This window comes from Haemaphysalis longicornis, unplaced genomic scaffold (assembly GCF_048455015.1).
Source record: "Haemaphysalis longicornis isolate Haplotype H1 unplaced genomic scaffold, Haemaphysalis longicornis Haplotype H1 scaffold_10, whole genome shotgun sequence".
NCBI lineage: Eukaryota > Metazoa > Arthropoda > Arachnida > Ixodida > Ixodidae > Haemaphysalis > Haemaphysalis longicornis.
This window is the reverse complement of record NW_027526204.1, coordinates 97550401-97563607: the sequence shown is the minus strand read 5'-3', so window position 1 is coordinate 97563607 and position 13207 is coordinate 97550401. Positions and strand designations below refer to the sequence as shown.

Sequence of the window (13207 nt, the reverse complement as noted above, 5' to 3'; positions counted from 1 at the left end):
CGTTTGCATAGTCTGTTGTGTTTTTTCTCAATGCATAAAAACAGGGTGAAGTTCAGATGATGAAAAATACTGAGATTACAGGACAAGGCCTTTCTGCCCCAGCAGCGCAAGGGCAGGCATCGTCCAAACAGCAGGGGCTCTTTACCACACGGTCTATTCTGTTTAGGTGGTGCGCGGTAAACAGCCAGATTGAGGGGTGGCGACGCGCCTTCAACATCACTCAATTGCAACCAGGCCAATAAAGCTCGTGAGAGCACCCTCTAAACTGAAGCCAACAGATATTATTCGCAGGCGTCAGGGTAACATGCCTCCAATCCCATGAAGCCTGACGTCTTTGTCGGGCTTCATGGACAGGGCGTGGTTAGAGGTACGAACCTTCTTACGGTGCGATTTTGAAGTCCAATAGAAAAATACCCAAATAAGGTGGACAGAGGATTTTGTTTTTACCTGCCTAGCTACAAACTGACAGCGATTACAAATCACTGCATTAACATAAGGGATCGTCGGGAGACGCAAAAGCAAGTTGGGTCCGCACGGAATTGTAGAATTCAAGGGTAAATGGGAACCTTTAGGACGCTGATATACAATTCTAAGCGAAGTGCTGGGTTTGCGTGTTCACAGAGAGGAACAACAGCTCCGATTGGAAGCAAGAACGTGAATGTCGACCTCCGTCCAACCTCAATCGTATCGACCTTCGATTGACACCTTTTTGTACCGTTTTTATCGATTTATTAGTAACAAAACGAGCTCAAATTACTCATATGGTAATGCGAAAATTGTTACCGTTGTTGGAGTACAATAAAAAACGGGTTGACTGTAAGGACTTTTCCCTGTTCACAATATCCTAGCCAGAGTTAAAATATTCCCAAAGCTGTAAAGCCTTCCCTTTTAACGTAACCCTATCAAAAAAATGGCACATAACCATTACAATTGTGCACGCAGGATTTCCTAATGACAAACGTAAATAGGCTGGGGGGACTCAAAAGAAAAGAAACCATGTAACCACATAGTACAATAAAGGGGGTTGAAAGATATGAATAACCATAATACAGAAAAACTAGTATCCTAGTAAAGCGTATAATTTATTTTCGGTATTTATTATTACCGAGGGTCGGAAACCTGGCCTATCTACCCCTTCCCTTCTTGCGTTCGGCGGCACCCTTTGGTAGTGTTGCACTCATTACAGTAGAGGTTTCTCTTGTGCACTGAATATCTGCACGCTGCTCTTTCTTGAAACACCGAAGTGCTTAAGCCAATCACATGCGGCCAGGAGCTCAGCTTAAAAGCTATCCTACAGCCGGAGAGTTTTTTTTTTTCTTAGAAGCGCAAGGTTTTTGGTGTACCAACTTTTATGCCCCTTCCATCCATCTTTATGCCGTTGACCCCACACGTGGCATTAGAATATCTAGAGCATTCGTTACATTTTTTACAGGGCGCATAGAAGGGCAGTTGGAAAGCTTAGAAATATTACTGCACTGACAAACATACGAAAAAGGCCATTTCTAATAGTGCAAAATGCAGAGCATCAGAATCACATAATTATATTTTATTCATTATACATTTTTGTTCGGAAACACTTGTGCGAACTTTTTCTCGTGCCCTAAGCGGATACGCGGGCAGAATGGGTGTAGCCTGAATTGAGACAAACAAGACAGACTTCGTGTCAGTGTGCAGCGTATTGCTCTCGTTTCTTCGTGTATAGCAGATTTCAAATTGTCTTAATGAGCTAATAACCAAAACCCGTATTACTGCGTTAAACAGAGCCATCTATTGAACAAATATTTTGTTTTTGTCGTCTAGTGAGGATTTACAAAGCCCATAAAACCCTTTTGTTGGGGTTTATCTCTTTACATAGAAATGAAATTTTGTACCCCAACGTTGCTTTCTTACCTAGCTTGTTTGACGACCATCGTGCAAGGTGAGTAGCTACAATGTTTCGACCAATATACTTCTTAAACAGTTACGCACAGGTTACCCAAAATAGGTTGAGCCCTCCATTTGTGTTCAAGGCTTCCTTAAAGCACCTTATAGCATTCTTTCTGTGACCTCGAGGGACGGAAACAGTGGAATTCAAGTAAATGTAATTTAGCACTGCATTTAGCTTGTTCACCGTTGCTATGACATAATCCGATCACGCAAAAGTTAGGCATATCGTATTTATTTTCCCCTTCTTTTGTAGGCATCTGCAGCCCCGCCGTACCAATATAGCCCAAACATTTCTAGGAAACCTCACATTGACCTATATACAACTCAAATTTCAGAGTAAATTATCCGATCTGCAGAGTTATATTGTGCTCTGAGCTGCGTCATCTCTAAAATATTGTTGCTGTCACAGCAGTGCCAAGATTGGAAATATTTGGACCGCCTGTCTGTGCAAGTAAAAGCAAGTTGACCCCTGACAAACGCATGCCTAATTTGCAAGTGCCAAGCGTTACAATCACGGCACTGACATTGAACTAGAATACTTAGATTCTAAGACATTAGCCTCTTCTGCATAACGATGCCTGTGGCGCTAATGTAGTGGCTCAGGAACTGTCCTAATGTCAACAAAATTGTCGGCATGATTCCCAGTCTTCACAGCTGCCTATTTAATACAGCGGCAAAGGCGTGACATGTCGTTGGGTTGGTACAAGACGCCAATACAAATTACTGCCGTTTGGGGTAAATTTTGTAATGCCTTCACTATTCTAATCTCCATAATGTGGATATCGCTTCGATGCGCAAAGCAAACATCCTCATGCAAGATGACACTAAGCGTGGTGACAAAATAAACTACATGCACCTCTTACAAAAAATGGCAGCATCTCCAGTCCGTGGATGATGGCGAGGGTGCGGAGTACGGGGACTCGAACTGACGTCCAAGTTGCGCTCCGAGTGACATCCGATTTGCGACCCGGCAGTCATTCGATTTGAGCCTTGAGTTGCACCTTGATTATTCCCTCATGAAACTGCAACTCAGGGCTCAAATCGCGTTTTGCTTGATTTTCGCTTGATGGTGGTGTGCGCACAGATGAATGCGACGGACATTGGGTGGTCCTAAGGTACTCCGCACCGTTGCAGGCGAGAGAGTAAGCCGTTTAAATATCGGGTAGTGACTCACGGTCGTGGCCCAATGGGTAAGACGACTGCCACTAACTCTGTCTGGTCTACCAGACACAGGCTCGTTTCCTACCGGTGCCTGTATGATTTTTTGCGATTGTAAATGCTATGCGCACTGACGCGGACGTACATTGTCCGGTCCTAAGGTACTCCGCACCTAAAATGGCAATCTTAAAGCTTTCGCTATCACTTCCGAAGTACCCGTGGTTCGACTTATGTCGTATTTGTTTTTTTGGAATTTAAAATAATCCCATTTCGTTAAGCTTTCACTTCAGTTTGTGCAGTTCACACTGATTATTCCCCATCCCACAGCCACCCGTTCCAAGCACACACACACCGTATGCCCGTTGTCCGCGCCGGTTTCATTGTTCACGGAGACAAAGGATGCAGAGGCGACAGGGGTAGATATAACGCGCAGAATTTATTGCAATGGGCAATTACTTACTCCCCTCCACACAAAAACAGCTGGCTTGTTGCTGGACTACTGACTTGTATTAGGTGCATTCCACTGCGTCACGCAAAGATACGCAAGCACACACGAACGCGCGCGTATACATAAAATGTCCCCTCAAAAAAAGAGGTTAAAAAACCTAACACCAACATCTTGCATCGTATGGATAAAACACCAAAAGATTTGTTATTGTGGGGGTTTTATTGTTACGTCCAAGAAATGTTTATTGCAGAACAGCATTGGCTCTGAAGACGGAGGGAGAGCTGCAGCGCCAAATAACAAAACGCGGAGAAGTCTCAGTTCCTTTCTCCTCTTACTCGAACGGCTCCGTTCTCCTTCATCTTCACCATAGTCAAGAGGGCTGAAGTTATCGAATTACCCAAGCTATATTTCACTTACGTGACACTTCCCCTGTGTCAGACGAAGCCCTCCGTGAAAGTCATGGTGCAGTACGAGAGTTGTAGCGTTTCAGGCGTGTGTTAGGACTTAGCCATCCCAGCCGTCCCAGCGCTGTCAACTGCAGTGACGCGTCTATGCCACCGCAGTCAGCACTGTTTGGATACGGCATACCACCGCTCTTACCACTGTTGCAAAGTTGCCTTGCTCAGACCTCTACCAACGCAGCGCCGAGATGAGCAGCGACGTTGTCGAGCCGACTGTGAGTTAAAGTAGCATTTATATAGTATGTACAAGGGTAACAAAAGCGCTACATGGCTCGCACAAAGGCGGCAGTACGTCTTAAGTCGGTGCCTCCGATGAATGCCGCACTCGCTTCTGCTTCAGAGCTGTTTTATATTCCCAGAGGTTTATTGCAGCGCAAACAGTTCAAGTTCCTCCAATAAGGACCCACCACTGGCCGCAATTTGAATCCGATGAATGGAGGCGCATGGTTATGTCGACCGAGCAGATGTGACGGGGCGACTCCGCGGCTCCGTTTTCTGTCGTGTTGGGGCTCCTCTTCCGCGAGCCGTTTGACCGAGGCGTGATTCAGCCCAGCCGACGGTTCGTCGCCAGGCGAAGAGACTTTGTGCCGGGTGCTCTGGCAGAACACGTCCCCTACCTGTGTTGTATTTCATGGTATTCCACTTGCGGTTGCACGTTACACCACGTAAGGAAGTGTACTCACGCGCTTAAGGGCAATAAAGGACCGACGTAATGGGGGGATAAGTTGTTCACGCAGTCCAGGTTTATATATCGCGAGCCATACGAAGTCATCAGTGGCGTCATAGATATCACGGTGATGGCAGTAATGCCGGTTTTTGGAGCATTCTTGAGAAGCTAATGTGCGTAGGCGTGTAAATTCAACGTGCGTCTTCTGCAAGACAAGGTGTCTTAGCTTCTGAAGGCTCGTTGTGTTGATCAAAAGAAAGATGGTGTCGAGGCAGATATAAGGTTGACCAGCTTAAAAAAGGAAGGCAGGGCTGCACCCGGTAGTTTCGGGCTTTGCAGTGTCACAGGCGTACGCAGGCAACGGCAAAAGATTCTTTTCAATTTTTGTTGTCGGAGGCGACGTAGATGGCGAGCATATTTTACAAAGTTTGGTTCATTCGCTCATTGAGACCGTTCTTTTGAGGATGGTATGGGCTAGAATGACAAAAATGCACTTCACAGAGTCAGGGGACGTCTTCCAAGACGTCGGCGCTGAATTCACGGGCACAGACACTTAGGATAACACGAGAGAATCCGTGGAGAGCATCCAGGAGATGGTAGTGTGGCGGTCCCGAAGTAGCGCGAGGGGTTGTCCACGCACACAGTAACCCACCGTTTACCTTTTGATGACCGTGGTAATGAGCCTAGTAAATCGATGCCGACCTTTTTGCACAGAGAAACTGGCGGATGCAGCGGCTGAAGCCTTCCTGTCGAAGGGGCTCAGGCAAACTTTTGCATCTAAAATTGCGTGAAATTCGCAACATAATGTTATGCTGTTTTATGCATGTTTGGGCCATAAAAACGCTGTTTAGTGTGGTATGGAGTCAGTGCTAATAACATGTGGTTGTAAAGTCGCCACTTTTGTAATTGTGAAGGCTGCTTTGAAGGCTTTTGCGGTACAACGATCAGATGGCTGCAACCAACACCAGAGTAGTAGTTCTTGTACAATAGGACATCACGCACGCGAAAACGGCTATACCGCCTCTTATCACGGGCACACTCAAATAGGGGCTGTAGACATTTTGCTCGGTGCGTTTTTTCTCGTTGATGTTTTATCTTGAACGTTGCAAGGTCAAGGAATGGTGTTTACTGCGAAGCAAGATAGTAGTCAAAATGGGCAGCATGACTGGGGGGTTGTTTCCAGCGGTAGGCGAGAAAGGAAATCAGCAAAAGCCTTCTGGTTCCGGCATTGCGTACCCCGCATCTCCAAAAATTGCTTACGTCCGGGAATGGTTTATTTGCAGACGAGTGTTTTCCCTGCAGACGGAGGAAAAGCTGGAGCTCTGATCGCTAATACGTGGAGAGGTCTCAGTTTCTTCTCTTCTTCAAACGGCTCCGTTCTTCTTCTTCAGCTTAGTCAAGAGGGCTGGAGTTATCTAATTATTCGAGCTATCTTTCACTTACGTGACAATATATATTGTAAATGTCATTGTGGTGTTCAATCTCTGGCTCAAGTGAGGCATTTATCTTTTTTTCGCGACATCTAGGTACTATTGTATATCCTGTAATTGTTAACAGAAGGAGTGGGGGCAACACGAAACCGAAGCTCGTATTAACGCCGACCCACTCTTTAGAAATGGAGAAGGTTTCCCTATTTGGAAACACTTATATCGAGCGTATGGAAATAAACGGAACTGTTATGGATTTACTGGTAAGTACACGGTATGTCTTGGCAGACTGAACAAAAATTGAATGACTGCGTCGGCTCCCTTTGTATTCGGTTTTGCAGTTTTAGTATATTAGACCTTTCAGAGCACCAACTGAACATTTCAAAGTACCAAAGCACCAATGCAGCAATTAGAAATTCTGCATTTCTCCTTCGCACACTTGCTTTCACAAAAATCATTCTTTGCATCTAAGTTTCTCTACTAGCACCAATACCTGCACAGTTGTAGGAGGCTCGCTGTAAATCAATATGGTAGCTATAAAATGCAGGATAAGGTCTTGAGGCATTTATTACCGCCTTTTCTATGGAAACAGTAATAATTTAGTTTGCCAAAACAATGTTTCTTCATTAATTACCATTGAATCTCTTACTTTTTGTTACTGCCTTTAGGTAGGAATATATAAAATATTAATGAACAGTTGCTGTTTTTTTTTCTTTTCTCGTTCTATGCGTTTCCAAAAAATCATCTAAATATCTGCATCCTTCTCATACTGCTATACAGAAAGCAACGTGGTGAGACACTTCCTGGCAATTTTACATTTGCGAGGTAGAACCTCATCCTACCAATTTATTGGTCAGGACTAACAAAACAGGGTTATCTGACACCCAGCAACCATAGTAGTCGGCCAACTTTAGCGACCTCAAGTTTCGCATGGAGTAACTTCGTCGCCATGGCATGAACGATCTCCAACGCCTTGGTGCGCATTACAACCACCCACCCAGAAGGTAAACTACGTAAACGATCGCTATTCTTCAATCTAGTAACGTTAGAAAGATCGTTCCGAACTGGTGTTCTGCTTACCAGCACCCTGCAAACGAAAGATTCATCCGCAAACCAGTTTTTTATTCAAGCCCTGTATTTTTCCCTGTTTATTTATAAGTGGCTGTTTCTTGTAACCGCATTTCCTCAACGTCGGTAGATAGTCTCCCTGTGCAACTTATTTTGTTTTAGGAAAACAGTGGTGCTGCTGTAGAGTCCACGCGACACAAAATAAGAGAACGCATCAACAACGTCCGTGTCCCCGTTAATAAAATGATCACATAACCACTTCCTTCCCTTCGCAAATGCGACGCTGTGAACTTGGACACGAAATATCTTCCTTTGTACCAGCCTACGCAGCACCCCCTCACTCTTTCCCTTCAATTATTTCACGGAATATCCACCAAACCTGACTTCCCGCTTACCGACTTCGCGGCTTAAACTATACAACCTTCCTTTCTCCTCAATATCTCCCCTTTCATACTCCCAAACCAATCCGGTTCCTACAATCCATTTCCTTCTCTCTTCTCTCATGGGGCGTGCCAACCAGGTGAGGGTTTGCCCCGACGAATGCAAGTCTCTTTGCTGAAACGTTGCCTATAATCGTGATCACTACCTTTTTCGAAGTTTTTTTTTTGTTTCCTCTATTATCTTCCTAGTTTTGTTGCTCTATATATATATATATATATATATATATATATAAATATATATATTTATATATATATATATATATAAATATATATATTTATATATATATATATATATATATATATATATATATATATATATATATATATATATATATATATATATATATATATATATATATATATATATATATATATATATATATATATATATATATATATATACGACTTATTACTTATACTATTTCTGCGCGCTTTGTGAGTTTTATCGTTCTCATGAAGCGCGCAGAAATAGTATAAGTAAACAGTCGGATACACAGCAAGAACAATAACAAAGGCCGTTGACTTACGTAGCGGCAACGGGACTTGTCTTCATCACAGTACAGTTAGTCATGTAACTGTACTCTGATGAAGGCAAGTCCCGTTGTCGCTACGTAAGTAAACGTTCTTTGTTATTGTTCTTGCTGTGTATCCGACTGTTTAGTTATACTATATATATAAATATATATATATATATATATATATATATATATATATATATATATATATATATATATATATATATATATATATATATATATATATACTGGTTTTAGTGAGTGTGATTGAGAACCAGTGCGCATGCCCTATTTGTAAGTATTCTATGTTCTTTCATTCGTATTTCATTCGTCCTTAGCATTCTGTTTTCTCCATACCTTGACGATGATAATAAAACTGTGCATTTCTTTTCTTTGCATTTTTCTACAACAGCTAGATTCAGCAATTCTGCAAAAAAACATGTATGAATGTCGCCAAAACATAGCTACTTACACAGTTAATTTCCTCGGAGGAAGCATGTATGTGGTAAGCCTGCTCCCTATCATTCAACTGTAATACAAATGGTTATGCGACCCCAAAAGTAACACGTTTAATCAGTCTCCAGCCACTAATCCTGTATTCTAAGATGATTGCCCAACTTTGAACCAATTTATTGTTTTTCTTGCTACTATTCTTGTTTTCGAAATGTCAACACGAAAAATGTGGTAAAAAATTCTAGTGTTTCAAAACTTGTGGAGTTTTGTTGGTATAAGCATCGCTGTAGGATTTGATATCATTGCGCAAAAGTTCATGGGTGTGGGAGAAAATGAACAAAATTCAGCTGTTTGCACGCTGCGTGTCCACTATCTCTTACGTTTTTTGTAGTTTAACAGAATAGCTTCACCTATTTGCATACCAACAAGCATGCCACGTAATGCCCTGAGAAACATGTTCAAGAAGATTTGGCTTTATGCTAAGGCAAGAAATCAAGTAAGGGTGCAACTGACCTATTGTGTACATGGGCCTAAAACACATCTGTTTAAGGAAATTTCCGCAAAATAAAACAATTACCAGTTTCTTTTGTTCTGGGGACAAATAGGTGTACTAAATCTCCAAAGCTTAATAGATGCGAATGAAATACTGTCTAATGACTGTATACTAAATTGTAAAATTTTATGCCCTTTCAGTGCTTCAATGCTGTTCGATTTTGTTACAGTCATAATGGTGACCAGGAGGCCAGCTTTAGTACAGGGATTTTCGCCCCCCTATTGTGGAAATGGCGCAGCCCTAATTGCCGAGAACGAACTCATCTCCCCTCCGCGTTGCCCGCGGATAGCCTTGGAGGCTGCAAAATGGTTGATGTCCAGCCCCAAAATTGCTTTTCAATGGCTCTATCACACTGCGAATAAATCCTGGCAATCAGGCACGTTATCGGCGTTGTGGAGGTACGTTCCAGCTAGATAAATTGGTTTACTGATTGTTAGGTTTAACGCACCGACGCAACGCAGGCGATGAGGCACGCCGTAGTGGAGGGCTCCGGATTAACTTGGACCACCTGGGGATCTTTAACGTGCGCCAAAATCTCGTACACACGGGCGTTTTTCTTTTCGCCTCCATCAGAAAAGCGGCCGCCGTAGCCGGGAATCGAATCCGCGACCTCGTGCTCAGCAGCGCAACTCCTTAGCCACTGAGCCACCGCGCCGGGTGCTGCAATAATTCTAACAGCAAGTACCCTATCGAAATTCCATACAACCCAATATTTCGTTTACCTCCTGCTTCGGTAAAGCGATATGACAAAATATTCTGAGATGCATCGCTACGAGGTTTTACGTTTTGCGTTTATTCAAGCAGCTATTCATTCGCGAATAAAGGGCACCAAAAGCCTCGGTTCCAGCAGTCTTGGTGCCACAGGTAGCAAAAGCCTACCGCCTTTTTTACTGCTCCGGCGAGGACTTAAATTATCCGGTCAACGCCGGGTGTTAGAACAAAGTCACCCTAAGCCCTACTTTTCTCCCCAGCGTTTACTACCCCACCTAAAGGCGGGATACAGTAGCATTCATATACAAAAATAAATCAGAAATTGGCGGGTGAACACAGGCTCTCCTAAAACCGAGTTGGTAGCAAATCGGACATACGATTCAAGGTAGCGGATGCAGGACCCATGTCAAAGCATATTTCTCTGCCGTTTCTTGCGAAATATATCTTTTGTGCGAAATGCGAAATGCGAAATATATCTCTTGTGCGACAAAAAATGCGAAATATATCTTTTGTGCCGTCTTCGGTGTTCTGGACTTCTGGAGTTTTTTTCTTAGCTCACAAAGACACATGCGCCGGCGCACGTCAAATGTACATATGAAGGCTAGCTTGAAATTTCAATAGGCGACGTGATGTCCGTTATCAAATTTCATGTACTATTCTTTGGCAGGGATAATTTTTAACCACATGTAATATATAAATCAAAACGAAAATTCCATTTCTATTCATAATTCTGCACACGGAGCGACTGATTAAACTGCGCGAAAAAGATGCTGTAACGCAGACCGAGGAATCAGCACCCCCGGTGCAAACTTCAGTAGAAATGCAGCACAATGCATACTTACAATAAGCAATATTGCCTCACGCTTTAGCACTAGGCATAGGCTGAAATCAATATTTAAACGAGAGAAAGATAGAAATAGGTCGGATTCTTTATTTGCCCATGCTGCAGACGCATATTCTTCTTTTTCAATTTAACAATATCCCCCCAAGCACATACACTAAAAAAACATTCTACATACCTCAAAGCTTTCATGATACATTCGCTCGCACTTGCGTGGAATACCAAAAATTTTTCCTGCGCACCTGTTGACAATTTCCTCGTCCGAGGAATTGAAGAGGTGAAAATTATGAAGTGTTTGACGTTCAACACGTAGGTAAGAGTGTAGGTTCAGACGTTATTTCCAATGTTCAGGTGTGAGGTATGTACGTTCCATCATTCGCATTGATTGTAGAGTAATGTATTTGTACTGTTTGCAGAAGGGCAAACGGGAGTAATACTACGTTTTCTTTTTTAAAGTTTCGCCTTTTTTTTTGCTTTATTGTAAGGCCACAAATTCCATGTACCTTAAACACCTTGGACATCAAAAACTTTTTTTTACTAGATGTGTCTCAATGAATCTTGAATACGCGCCATACTCATTTTTTTTTTGTATTAGGCACAACTAGTATATATTTCCAGCAGTTGTGGAGCTCTGTACTGATCGAGAATAATTTTGGCGGAATGGAAGTAGGTGCGAATGAAGTAGAAGCTCAAAAACCAGTTGGCAGCCATGGGATAAACCAGTCCGTTTAACCGGTCAGTTACACCTGATGATGACGATGTTTGGGTTTTTGTGGCGCAAGGCCGACTAAGAGCGAAGAGCGCCAAGAATTGTTGGTTCATTTAAGTGACATGAATGTAAAAGTAAATCATTTCAGTAAAAAATAAACGAAGTAAAACACGAGGTAATGAAGATGACTGGTTTAAAGAGCAAGGATGTCATGATGCATGGTAAGAGATGACATGTAAAAACTTGACAGCAGTGAGGAACTTAAAAACACGCTTGATGGAAAACATGGGCTCGTCTCCTAAAAAGTACGATGGGTGAAACGGGATGTGTTGTCTGTATAGTTGTGAAAAATGTTTGCGTCGTGTTGCGTCAAGTGCCTTGCATGGAATGAGCATGTGAATTACGGATAGGCCCTCTCCACACCCACTGCACACGGGTCTTGGAGATCCAGTAAGCAGGTGTGAGTGTGTTACGTGTGTGCCTCACGAATATCTCACGAAAAAACTTTTCGTGAGATATTTGAAAAATTGAAGTTTTAATAACAGTTTCATTCATCACTATATTATAGAGAAATTTAAGTGTGCTATGCTTCATTGGAGGGTGACAGGTCTCTATTCTTGTTTTTTGTTACGCATGCAGTTCGCAGGTGACACCAGGCGCGGTCAGCTTATTCATTCGAAATTTACCATCTGTGTATGCACATTTCCGCTTTGTCTCATCGCTATTTCAGCGGTCAAAGATGTGCAATTTTCAATCAAGAGCCCTAAACAAAACAGAACTGCTATTTATTTTTCGGGAGCACACCCCTTTCTTCAACAAAACACAACTGTGTGGATGTCCCAATCCGTCAACAATATCCAACGTTCTTTTCCAGCTGTATACAAAATGTTCTTTAGAAATAATTTCCGCACGAGATAGATTTCTTTTGGAACTACACATCGAGCAATCGATCTCGAGGGCCACGCTGCATAATGCCAACAACAGTAGTTTTATGGCATCATACTGCTTGTAAATGCAGCTGTTCACTATACCCAATAGTATCTCACTGATTTACTATCAAGAACCCATAAACAGAAGTGATTTGTAACCCTTCCCCAACTGATTATGTATATAATGCTCTTGGTTCCAATCTATACCTTTCTTTGCATGGCCAGAAATGGTTTTTGTTAAAATTCATCGCTGGTCCACTCAGCAAATGTCTAGGTCTAACATGTTTACTTTTTCTAGGAAGGAATTGTTAATACTACACACGCCATCAGGCCAATGAAACAAGGAATGAAGCGTATGAACAAAATCCCACACAAACTTTTCAGTATTCTCAAAAATGCCAGCGCCACTTTCAGCAAACCGATAGAAGGTATGTTATCACTATTCTATACGCAAAAAAGAATAAATTGTGAAAAGATACATCGATTTCATGCCCGCGGTATGACCTGGTATGTATATATTGGCAACAACGTGGTTGAAAAGGCTCCTGTGGGTTTATCCAACCTAATGAAAATTCTATAACTGAAAACAAAAAAATAAAAACTGTTTCTTTTGTAAAAAAAAGTAACAAGGAACCAACAAAACAGGCACCGCTTGCTGTCTGCTAATGTTACTGAGTAGTAATACGAAGCATGGATATCTAGCGTTTAGACGATGCTACAGTTTAACTACGAAAGCATTCCCAGTCAAAAGAACGCCCATTTACAAAATTATATAATAAAAACAGAATTCAAATCGGAACAGGGGCATTTAACATAAGCGCCCTAACTTGCGGATTTATTTATTTATCAGCTATGGGTTGTAGCAGTGATGCTCGGGTGTGGAGGTAAGAAGGGGTCTAAG

The 13207-nt window shown here is 42.3% G+C and overlaps 1 long non-coding RNA gene across 1 annotated transcript; it reads left to right on the top strand.

Annotated features, from left to right (window-relative positions):
- The first annotated feature begins 1275 nt into the window (after positions 1 to 1275).
- LOC144157851 (uncharacterized) lies at positions 1276 to 12734 on the top strand. Its single transcript, XR_013319891.1, has 4 exons — positions 1276 to 1918; positions 6187 to 6350; positions 8523 to 8615; positions 12605 to 12734. It is a non-coding gene; the product is annotated as an uncharacterized LOC144157851 (long non-coding RNA).
- The last annotated feature ends 473 nt before the right edge of the window (positions 12735 to 13207 follow it).